This window comes from Neofelis nebulosa, chromosome 1 (assembly GCF_028018385.1).
Source record: "Neofelis nebulosa isolate mNeoNeb1 chromosome 1, mNeoNeb1.pri, whole genome shotgun sequence".
Taxonomy (NCBI): Eukaryota; Metazoa; Chordata; class Mammalia; order Carnivora; family Felidae; genus Neofelis; species Neofelis nebulosa.
The window spans coordinates 216,801,418-216,814,138 of record NC_080782.1 but is presented as its reverse complement, the minus strand read 5'-3'; the positions used below and the strand labels follow the sequence as shown (position 1 = coordinate 216,814,138).

Genomic DNA, 12,721 nt, shown 5'->3' with positions numbered 1-12,721 from the left:
ACTCAAGTACCAGTTCTTGCCCACTAGAATAGATAAAAATAAAAGCACTTGTGACCAGATGCCAGTGAGGGCGTGGGAATGTAGAGACTCTCATACAGTGCTGGTGAAGGGTAAAATAGGAACAGCTATTTTTGGAAAACTGGTGGTTCCTTTCAAACTGAAACATGTACCTGCTCTCTGCCCCAGAACTCATGCCTATTTACATAATAAAAACAGAGGATATATCCACAAAAAGTCTTATATAAGAATGTTCATAATAGGAGCGCCTGGGTGGCTCAGTTGGTTAAGCATCAGACTCTTCATTCCAGCTCAGGTCATGATCTCACGGTTCCTCCGATCGAGTCCCACGTCAGGCTCTGCGCTGACAGCTCGGAGCCTTCTTGGGATTCTCTCTCCCTCTCTCTCTTCCCCTCCCCAGCTTTCTCTCTCTCTTGAAAGAAATGAATAAACTTAAAAAAAAAAAAAAAAGGACTGTTCATAATAGCTTTGTGTATGATGGCCAACGCTGGATTAACCTCAATGTCCATCAACAGGAGAATGGATAACAAATTACGGTGTTTTTATACAAGGGAATACTACACATTTATACAGTGGAGTAATTCTTATGAATTAACCAATAAATTTCACAACAAGAATAAACAATAATCATTATGTTGAGCAAAAGAAACCAGACAAAAAAGAGTATATGCTCTATGATTCTGTGTATATATACTTCGCATATAGGCAGAACTATCTATAGTGACACAAATCAGAACTCCCCTTCTGGGAGGACTTAACTGGAGAAGAATTTCCAAGGGTGAAGGAAATGCTCTTTATCTTAACTGGTATGCAGGTTCCCTGGGAGTATATCTTTGACACAGCTCATTGAAGTATATACACTGAAGATCTGTGCATTTTACTATATGTAAATTATATCCCAGCTGGAAAAAAATAAAGACCTAGTCTTTGAAATTCCGAACTAATCTTTGGGGAAAGATTTATCAAACCTTGGGTTTTCAGTATGCATAAACATAGGAGGGAATGTGACACTTCTCAAACTCAGCACACCTCAAAGCCGAGTTCATTATTGCTTTCCACTCCCTAGGCAGGCAGACACTTGCCTGTTCCCCTCTGGAAAAACACTACATTTTGTCAGTGTTCTTACACTTGTCCCCAGGCCCTGGCTCAAAATATTCTTATAATTCATATAATAGTCTTATAAGAATATATTCTTATATTCACTACTTCTTTTATCTTAGTATGAATAGAAGAAATTCCATCAATTAGATGGAATTCCATTTCCTGCCTTTTTCTTCTGTCTAGCCCTTCCTCAGTATTTTCACTGTTAGCTCTAATTCACTCTCTTAGCAGTAGCCTTGCCCCTTTTTCCTTTTATTCTGAACACCGATGTCGCATTCATCTTCAGAAACACACACTCCGAGACAAAATCCATCTGATACAAAACCCTGCCATTAGCTCTAAGCCACGCTACAAAATTTCACATTTGCGCCTCTGGAGGTCACACCCTGGTCTTCTCCAACTCCAGAAAGCCTCCACTCCAGTCTCCAAACATGTCACAGTTTTCATGTCTACTTCTTTGCTCACCTTTGAAGGGATATACATGTCATCTTACAATTCTTATATTTATTTGTACCTTTTTTGAAGGCGTCTGTGACTACAGACAATAAATTAGGGAATTGCTGCCTTCGTTTTGTTTTTGTTTTTGTTTTGGCAGTGGGTGGTTACATGAAGACACTGCTGCTGAAGCTTTATCACTTTACTCATTAGTTTATTTAACAAATACGTATTGAATACCTGCCACATACCAGGCTTAGTACTGGGAGCTATAAGGCTCTGATTATAGGGGAATTTAAAAAGTAATTATAACTCAGTCTGATAAGTACTAGAGTGGGGAGGCATCTCATATTAGTTATGTATCATTGTTTGACAGATTATCCTGGAATTCAGCAGGTTCCCCAGAAGAGCAGAATCAAGAGTGTATATATCATGTAGATGCATGCTTGTATACGTATATACACATACCTATGCACATATACATCTATGGGTCTATTTATCGAGAGAGAGAGAGATGTATTATAAGGAGTTAGCTCATGCTATTATGGAGGCTGGCAGGTCCAAAATCTTCAGAGCATGCCAGCAGGCTGGAGATCCAGAGAAGAGTTATGTTTCAGCTCAAGTCCAAAGGCAGTCCGCAAGCGGAACTCCCTCTTCATTGGAATACTTCAGTCTGTTTTCTTTTAAGGTCTTCAGCTGGTTGGAGAGTAACCTTCATATTATGGAGGGTAATCTGCTTTAGTCAATGTCCACTGATTTAAATGTTAATTTTATCTAAAAAATACCTTTGCGGGGCGCCTGGGTGGCTCAGTCGGTTGAGCGTCCGACTTCAGCTCAGGTCACGATCTCGCGGTCCGTGAGTTCGAGCCCCGCGTCGGGCTCTGGGCTGATGGCTCGGAGCCTGGAGCCTGCTTCTGATTCTGTGTCTCCCTCTCTCTCTGCCCCTCCCCCGTTCATGCTCTGTCTCTCTCTCTGTCTCAAAAATAAATAAATGTTAAAAAAAAAAGGTTTTTTTTTTAAATAAAAAAAATAAAAAATACCTTCGCAGCAACATCCAGATTGATGTTTGGACCGAACATCTGAATACCGCGGCCTGCCCAAGTTGACACATAATGTTAACCATCTCAATTAGGAATCGGGGCATGGCTTAGGGGAATCTTCCAGCTCACAGTTTCTCACAATCTTCAGTCAAGGTGTTGGGCCACCCAACAGTCATCCCACCTGGGGCAGGATCTACGGACACCCTCCTCAACTGGGGGAGGATCCATTTCCAAGCTCACTCAGTGGCTGGCAGGTTTCAGTTCCTCCCATGTTGGACTGAGGGCCTCAGTAGTTCTTTGCTCGTCATCAGCTGGAAACTTCCCTCGGTTCCTTACCAAATGGGTCACTCCACTGGGAAGTTCACAACGAAGCAGCTGCTGTCATCAGAGTCAGAGCACGAGAGAGATGACTAAAGAATATGTTTTACTGAACATATGCTGTTCACTAAAAGTCACTAAATCCAGCCCACACTCAAGGTGGGGAAGACAAGGAGGTTACACAAGGGTGTGATACTAGTAGAGAGTCAAGCCAGAGAATCAATGGGAGATCTTTCTAGTTTAAAATATTTTAAGTCTATAATGAGAAGCCAGGAGAGGGATAAAATGTTGTTGTGGCCTCGGAAGAGTCACTGAAGGGGAGGCCTCTAGTGTGCTGTGAGAGATGGGTTCGTACGCAGAAGAGGAGACGGCAGAGGAGGGTAATCTGCCTGTTAACTCTCTTGGAAGGGGATATAAGGAGGATGTCAGAAATTATAAGAAGGGCATACGAATAAGTATGGTTCTTAACAAGTGATGTACATCTGATCTGAATCACCTGGGGAGCATTTTTTTAAAATGCCTATGGTGATACCATTCATGTGCTGATTCCAGTTCAGTACACTTGGATGATTGGGACGTACCCCTAGGTGAGATTCACTGTAATATAATAAACAAACCATTTCTATTTGACCCCAGGGTTTAGGTCAGAAACAGCCTGTTTTAAAGTTAGAGAGGATGGTGGGAACATCTCTTCTTAACGAGGAGCTTAGATCCGATGCTTGAGAAAATAGGAAACCATTGTAGGTTCCTCAGCAGTGGATATACATAATTAGAATTGGGTTTTATTTCACTTATGTAGTCATTCATTTGGTTTTTTTCTCCAGATATTTGTCTATCACCACCATAGACCAGTCAGAGAGGATGACTCCTCTTTTGACTATTTTCAGGATGAGCTACAAGAAGGAAAACCAGCTAGAAGCTTATGGTAGTGCGTGAAGTATAACATCGCGAGTTGGATGAATGGGAAGATAAGTTGGTGGGATTTCCTAATTCAGTGGAAGGGATAAAGGAGGGTGAAAAGGGAAGGATGCTATCAGGTGTTTTGCAGATTCACTCTCCTCACGCAGACCTTCCAGGGCCAGGAAGCAGGGAGGATGGGGAAGAATTCAAGCCTTATGTGCTTTCAGTTCTTCTGTTTAGTACGATATCATATGGGTCCGGCAAGGACAAAGTAGCATGGCTCAGTAAGTCCCCTAAAAAGGGACTTCAGAGGGACTGCATTTTAAATCCATAAATGATGCGATTCTTGCTAAGCTTCTTTTGAATTGAATAAAGTCCGGAATATGAAGGAAATGGGACTGTTCATTAACAGGATAAGACAACATCTCGAAATGAATGATGCAAAATCAAATAGAGTCTTTGTTTTCACTGCTTCTAGAAAATCAAAAGTCACGATCCTTCTGTGGCTCTGTGCTTGTAACAATACAGTCCATCTTTTCATTATACTTTCCAGAATAAAAGGGTGTGTAGTTCCTCTGCACAGCGACAGGCATGTTTTCCTGAACAATGCCCTGTAAAGGTCACATTGGAGATTTGAGTCACAAGCCCTATGATTTAAATTTGAAGCTAAGTTTAAAAATGGTATGTCTAGAGCTTGCCAAGTTCCATTAAAAGCCATAGTGTCATTTTGGATTACAGTTGAACAAAACAGGGTTCAGTGAGATATTATATCTTTGTTCGTAGCGATACATATATTTTCTTCTTTGTATCATTCCCTGGCTGTGTTGTTATGGTAGATATCTACTTTCACACCAAGTCCTGGGAAATAATGTCTAATTTCATGGGCCTATTTTTTTCCCTAAAGTAGCTCATTTTCTAGCTTTTCAATTATCTTCAGAGGATTTCTATAAAAGCCTAATCATTCGTGCGTGTTTAGTTACGGTCGATCTTGAATGCTACCTTTCCCACTGCAGCCTTGCTGATTCCCTTCATCCCCTACAGAGAGGATCCCCAACTTCTAAAGCTCTGGAGCACTTTTTGCCTCACTGACACCATTCCGGTCTGTTATCTGGCAGTACAGTCGTATTACTTCTCCCTAACATTCGATGGGTTCTTAACTCTGTGCCGGTCATTTTGCCTAACGCTTTATATAGGTTATCGTATAACCTGTGTTCATGCTCACAACAGCCTGCGCGGGAAGTGCATCATTTCTGCATTTTGCAGATGAGAAAGCTGAGGGTAAAGGGTTAAATACCTCGCCCCAGGTGGAGCAGCTAGTAAGTAATGAAACAGGAACAACCTTAGGTAGTCTGGTCCAGACCCCGTTCTTTCAAACACTTATTCGTATGCCCTTCTTATAATTTCTGACATCCTACTTGTATCCCCTTCCAGGAAAGTTAACAGGCTTGAGAAGAAGACTGTCTTGCTCATTTCCATATTCTTGGAGTTTTCTGACTTATTGATCACCTCATAAATAAATGGAACAATCAATAGTGGCTGAGTGAATACTTGAAAATTGCCCCTGGGATTTTATGGGAAACAGGTTCTGCAGCTTTAGGCAGAGAACCTGAAACTTTGCTTCTGAGCGATGTGAAGAAAACAGAACGCTAGTATATGAGGTCTTAAGAAGAGTTTCTATTTATTTTCATTCCTGTCATTTAGGTTAGATCCCGTGGTCCAAATACTCTCCCCCCCTGCTCTTTGTCAAGCCCTTCTTCCTTCTTTTATGCAAAGATAAACTGGCTCTGTTTGGCTCTGCTCTTTCCACCCCCCCCCCCCCCGATGTAACAATCCCAGGCTCCAGTCCTACAGAACTCTGAAAATGCTATCAATCGTCTTTTCCCTATTTCTTTATCCATGACTTAAGCTTTTGTTGCCAAAAATAAAAATAAAACAAAAACTTGTTAAAGTTATGTGTGACCTTCTCGCTCCGTCATTCTCAAAGCTTTTCTGAGGAGCTCCCCAAACGCGGTGTGCACATGAGCTAAAAGTCCCAATACTCGGAAGTCAGTGGCATAAAAAGCTGGAACTTCGAGGGGGATTTTGAAGTTGTTATTGGTGGGCAGTGACCCCGAAACACCGTGTAAGAGGGGGTGCTGGGCCAGCCAGTTTGGGGGGGGAGGTAGGCTGAGGGGCTGTGTTGGCACTAGAGAGACTGGAAACATGTAGACATTTGACTAAAATTGAGAATGGAAATCTAGATGGTGTCCTGCCCAGCCCTCCCAGTCACCTTCAACCATTAAGATGGATATAGCCATGAGGAGACACAGGAATATCACTCAGAGATACCACAGAAGGTGTGGCTTCCATTCCCATCCGTAGCAAGAAAACCCAAGATCTTTTCAAAGATGGGAGAAAGGCTGCCCTGCTTACAACTGGGAGTCTGTATTTCCTGTGACTCCATTATGACGGTACCATACATAAAACTAAAGCAAATTAGGAAAGAAAATGTCCTAAATGTAATGATATTTGGATTAATTTAATAAATTGCTGCATTGTCTGTTCTCTTGTCAATTCTGTTTGTGAAATATTTTTCTAGGGGCAGCTGGGTGGTTCAGTCGGTTGTTCGGCATCCAACTTCCGCTCAGGTCATGAACTCGTGGTTCACGAGTTCAAGCCCCGGGTTGGACTCTGTGCTGACAGCTCAGAGCCCGGAGCCTGCTTTGGATTCTGTGTCTCCCCCTTTCTGCCCCTCCCCTGCTCATGCTCTCTCTCTCTCTCTCTCTCTCAAAAATAAATAAACATTATAAAAATTTTTTAAAATAAATTTTCCAAATCCCATAGGCCACAGAGTCAAATGAGGAAAAGAGCGAGCCACGAAGCCTTTGGACTTTTACAGACCTGGGTTCTAAGCCCGGCATCAGGAGTCTGTGCTTTAGTTTTCTCATCCGTAAAATGGAGCCAGTTCTCTCTCAGTTGCAGGCCTGTGGTTCAAATTAAAGAGCCCATATGTATGCAGGCCCTTGCTGTGCTGGTCGGAATCCCTTAAATACCAGTGTTGCTGCCTCTGTCCTCATACCCCATGTACAGTTCTTCAATCCTAGCCTGCTTAGATAATGAGAAAAATAAGAGTTAGTAAAATACTCCTGGCTTTTAAAAGTTTTCAGATACAGAGCTGAGAGCTTACTTTCCTACCCTGCCATTTACAAATAAGAATTGGGGGACACAAGATTACAGAAATTCCTACCATTATATTAATAATAGCAATTGATGCTAATACAATGATGGCTGGGACTGGCAGTAATAGCACTTGGATACTTCCTAATAGCGCGCTTTTTTCTTTCCTTCCAGAAGCACCTGGCATGTCAAAGCCACACTGTCTTCCATGGGACTCCCTTTGTGAACAGCTTCCATTTAAAAGACTTTTGTGAATGCATTATTTCAACCAAGTCCTCAGAGAACCTATTTGTCTTCTGATCCTCCGGAGGTCTTAAGGTTTGTGTTAATTTTTTTTCTAATTTCTCTTAGTGAAGATATTAATTTTGAGGGATATTTTTAAAGTGGATAATAGTCCTACCCCATTGTAATAAGAACTCTGGAAGTAGAATATGCACAGACTGTAATCCCTTGATTTCACTGGGAGACAGATAAAAGAAATGAAAAGAAATTTGACATGCTACTTCTCATACTTATTATTGTATACTCTGTAGAATGTTACAAGGATATTAGAAATAAAATATCCCCCACTTGGGCTTGAAACAAATTTTATTTTTGGGTTCTATAAATTCTAACGGAATAGATTTAATAAATTTATAGTGGATGTCTATATATATCAGATTTTGTTAAGTGCTACCAATTAGTTAGAGGCCTTGTGGATAAATTCTATTTTGAAACACTAAAAATCAAAACCTCATCTGTCAATATCAACTAGTGTGATCATTATGACAGCTTTTAAATTATAAAGGCTCAGTGACCAGAGTGTTTTCATGTAGCTCTGCCAAGGGGTATTCACCCTCTGATTTACAATGATAGAACAGGGTTGTTGTTGTCTTTTAGTACGTGTATATTAACAGCTTGAAAAATTGCGAACAATATTGTTGTTTACTCAATAAAAAAAAAGCTTGCCTGCAAAGCAAGCGTTTTATTTTGGAAGTACATGTTTTGCTGTTGAGACAGTGCCAAGCAAAACACTTTTACTTTGAAAGTACTTTCCCACAAAGACCTACCCGAAGGCTGAATTCAATCCATGCATCTTTCATAGGTGGAAAGATAAACAGGGGAGAGGGTAAAGCTTGGTACATTGAGTGGACAAAAACTCAATGAAGAGCAAGGGAGAAGGAACAGAGTACTTTGCCTAGAACGACACGTCTTTTTCCACAGGCATTTATTTCATTTGGTTGGACTTTTATTCTGTCCAAGGTGACAAATGTTATCTCCCCTAATGGCCCTTTTCTGTGGGTTTTCTTTTTATTTCTTTTATTTCTACTGAGAAACCAAAGTAGATTTCACTGCGGTGCTGGTACACTCCCGTTTTCCCTCTGCACCCTTCTTTGTTGGGCCTCATGACTGACGCACTTTGAAGTGTGAGGCACGCAGGACGTACTGGGGGAGAGGGATGGGAAGTTGTGCCCCCACCTTCAACTTTCCAGTCTGTCAATTTGGTAGCAAATCATAGTGTGTAGAAACCTAATAAGTGTATCCATAGAAACGGAAGTGCTAGAAAGGACTTCAGAAGTTACCTAAACGTTCTCCCCTCATCTGTAAGCAAGACCCCGCTTGAGCTGTCTGAAACTAATGAGAATCTATTTGCCTTCAAACCTAGGAATCCACTCTCCTTTTTAAACCTAATATAGATTTTCCTTCCTTAGAAACCTTGTTGTCGCGAAAGCCAAGGTAATTCCGGATGTTCTAGCATGATGGTGCATTCCTTCTTCCCTGGAGGGAGAGAACTTACTGGTCAGAGCCCCCTGTATCATCACAGATTCGGTTGCCAAGTGATCCTTTTTCTCTTCAGGAGAAATGAACCCACTTTGTTGAACTTCTTCCATGAAATTGTATAATCCGGAAATTTGCGTAGCCTTACAGTTCTTTTCTGAATGTCTAAAGATCTCTACACTCTGCTTAAGTTTCAGAGTCCAGACTGATTGAAGGAGCATTAAAAATCATCTATCAGTGTTTGTCAGTGGGGCCATTATTGACATTTCGAGGTGGGGGCAGTTCTTGATGATGCCAGATTATCCCATGCGTTCTAGAATGGCTAAACAGCCCTGGTTTCCTGGGGCCAACGACCAGTAGCTCCCTTAGCACCCAGTCACTGTGACAACCAGATTCAGCCCTCCTTCACATGTGCCTGCAGAGAGGACCGGGACTGCCCAGACTCCAAGCTCCTCACCTGGAATTGAGGATGCTGAAACTCGCAGAGTTGAATAAAGGGTGGGGCTGCACCTAGGAACCCAACTTTTAGCACTGGGAGCACTCTCTTCCCTCGCCATCATGCTTCTCTTCTGGGCTTACATTTATTTCTCAGCAGTCCAGAAAGACAGTAACAGGCAGTTATGAATTCTCTTTCGGAAGACCAGAATTTCTGGCTTGGTGTTTTAAAGGAAATCACTGGTATTTGATACAGGAACGTGGATATGGGAAAGGTAATATCGGAACTCAGTGCAGGAAAATAGCAAAGAGAGGACAGTTCTGAGGATTTAGGGAAAAGACAGAACCTGGACCCCAGAGTATTAGCAGGGTTGATGTTACAAAGGTATTATTAGCTCAGTCACTGAGAAAGGAGTAAAAGGAGGGAAGACTGAAAACAGGTAAATAACAAAGGAATATTTCTTCACTGCCTTTTCACCATGTGCCCTAGTTTCAACTCCCTACTCTATGTCACGGGCTTCCTCAGAAATTCGAGGATCCGTTTTGGGGGAGCTTAAAGGGCCCTTGACTGCAGCGGAACCTCTCTCTCCCTTCAATCCCGTATCCCTTGCCTCACCTACCCTCCACCAGCATTTCTCTCTCCTCCCTCACTTGCTTATTGGTGGCCCCTACTTCATTCTTCAAGCAGAGACTGGGGAAATGACTTGATGACGTTTATCTTTCTGGATCCTTCCAAGGTCCCAAGGAAAGTTGTAAACTGAAAGAATGTAAAAACAATGGAGCTTTGGGACATTTCTCCCACAGAACGTTGCTAAGGCTCTGATTTTTTGAGACATTTACCAAAATACAGGTACTTTTCCAACGAAAAATTCTCACTCCCTCCTATTTTTTCTTTTTTGATTTAATGTTAAGAAGTAATTGAATTTACAGAGGTTACTTATTAACAAAATAAGAAGAATTCATGACTTAAAGACACAATGCCAGCCAAGTAGGAATATCTGGATTGTTATAATAGATTATACTTAATACCTGCCTTAATGTCTACAAAATAACACGCGATAAGTACAGAGATGAAAATAGGGCCTGGACTAGAGAACTCCGCTTTCTAGTAAAATGAGGAATCCTACATGATAAAATGTATCGTTTATAAAAAGGCTTACATGCATGAAGAGAGAAATAACATCTGAGGCTTCCCTTATCTTGTGTTATTTAATTATTTAACACTTTATGACTCAGCCAGGTTTTTTTAAGCGTGGTGATTTTCCTGTTCTGTCTTCTTTTGTGCTCAAGACACCAAGTTATATTTGACTTCTCAGTTTCTCATTTCCTGAAATGCACTACTAGCTCTATAAACATGGAAGAATAAATATTAGCTTTATGAGACCGTGTTCCTCTAGTAGCTGAAAAATAGCATATAATAAAAAATACAAGGATGTAATATTGAAAATTATAGGTCAATATGCCCTCTTATTGTGGGTATATATCTAATCCTCCTGCGTGGAGGCTACTTTTTTCAGAAAAATGTGTACCGTGTAACACCACTCGTGTCTGTGATATATTTTCACCCCTCGTATTTAACGATATATCTCATGACTGTTGCCTCACGAGTGAAACATTTCAGGCTTATTTACCACTGTGATTTAAAAAAAAACAAAAACAAAAACCTCTCTGGCTCTTTGCTGTTAATTCTAATAATTGCAAATGATCCAAAGTTAATAAAATGTTTGTAAGTTTCCGTCCCGCTCCAGTACTTCAGTACCCGTGAGCTCCTTGGAATTACGTTAGAAAATGCTTAATGGCAGTTTAGGAAAAAAAAGAAAGAAAGAAAGAAAGAAAGAAAGAAAGAAAGAAAGAAAGAAAGAAAGTCTGTCTGTCTTTGTGAGAGGTAAAAAAAAAAAAAAAAGTCAACTGTGGTCTTGAACAGCTAATCAATACTTTAAATGTCCAAATTGTTATTCCAAAATCCAGTCTCTAATTATACATTTTTAGCAGCAGTGAAAATGTAGCATCCATTAACCATCCCTTAAACCTCACATTTACACCCCATAAGGAAGAAAAGAGTGACTTACATGGATACTGTATGATTGAAACACTCTTTTAAAGCCAGAGGATTCAATATAATTATGTTCAGATAATTCACTTCCATCTGGAAATTATCATCCATTTGCCAAAAGTGCCACTGACTTATCATATCAAGGACAGTCTTTTCTTCTACATTAGCTCTCCATTGTTCCTCTTGCTAAAGATGGAAAATAATCAGCCTTGTATATTCTAGGCTCAAAAGTAAGAAAATTGGACTTACTGGAATAGTTCATTCTTTTTTTTTTTTTTTCTTTTTTGGAATAGTTCATTCCAATAGCCTAAGTTTCTACAATATCTTTCTTTTAAACACCATGATTTTTAAACTATATTTTTATTATGAAGTAGTTTAAACCTATAGAAAGTAAAAAGGCCTATGTATCCACCCCTATATTTTAATATGTTGATACTATTATATTTGCTTTGGATCTCTTTTTTTTAAAGCAAAAAAAAAAAAAAAAAATCAACATCCTTCCTATTCATCCATCCCCAGAAGTAATATTAACTATAATAATATTGCTGTATATTATTCCATTTATATATTATATTATATTATATTATATTATATTATATTATATTATATCATATTATATTTATTATATATACTGTTTATGGAAATAAAAATATATAGGTATATATCCATAACTATTATAATTCTGTATATGTATCTATATGGAATATTATTTTTAAGTTTACCTAGGTGAGATCATACTGAATGTATACCTTTGCAACTTGTTCTTCTTCAACATGATTTTTTTTATTTTTTAAATATTTATTTTGGGGGAAGGTGCACATGAGTGGGGGAGAGGCATAGAGAGAGGGAGAGAGAGAATCCCAATCAGGCTCTGTGCTATCAGTGCAGAGCTGGACTTGGGGCTTGAACTCACAAACCGTGAGATCATGACCTGAGCCAAAACCAAGAGCGGGATACTTGACCCATCGGGCTGAGTCACCCAAGCACCCTTCAACATTGTTATTTTTTTTTAATTATCTGTTAATATAGGGACATCTGGCTCATTCTTAGTAGTTAATTATCATGTAGTCTCCCAAATAAAGTACATCTACCTTCTCATAAAAGGACATTTACCAGCCTTCTTTTTTTCTGGACAGCCATCTTCCTGCACCCATTTTATCATTCACGGTAGACACACAGGTTTACCACGTGGTGCTGCTGTTTCCTGCCTTCCACAGAAGAGGTACCGGGAAGTATTTGCTCTTTAAAATATACTACAAAACCTTTTCTTCCTTCTTGTCAGCAAGCTTTTCTATTTTGTTTTGTTGTTACTGTTAGATGTGCCTTCATCCCTCCCTCCTGATTTTTCCGATGGGCAGTTTCCAATGTGGCTTCCATCTCACACAAGTGTCAAATGTGTCCAAACAGTGAGAAAAGACAAAAGAAATAGAGCAAAGACAAAGAGAGAATGCAAGAAGGAAGAAGGGATTACTTCCAACCCTTAGACGCTGAGGTGCAGTTGGTGTCC

The 12,721-nt window shown here is 40.1% G+C and overlaps 1 protein-coding gene across 7 annotated transcripts in view; it reads left to right on the top strand.

Annotated features, from left to right (window-relative positions):
* ENOX1 (ecto-NOX disulfide-thiol exchanger 1) overlaps window positions 1–12,721 on the top strand; it is a 579,844-nt gene that overhangs the window by 276,623 nt on the left and 290,500 nt on the right. For all 7 annotated transcript variants that reach the window (XM_058684407.1, XM_058684417.1, XM_058684361.1 and 4 more), the window contains exon 5: window positions 7,143–7,286. The gene's annotated coding sequence lies outside the window, so the exon portion shown is untranslated. The remainder of the gene's footprint in view (window positions 1–7,142; window positions 7,287–12,721) is intronic.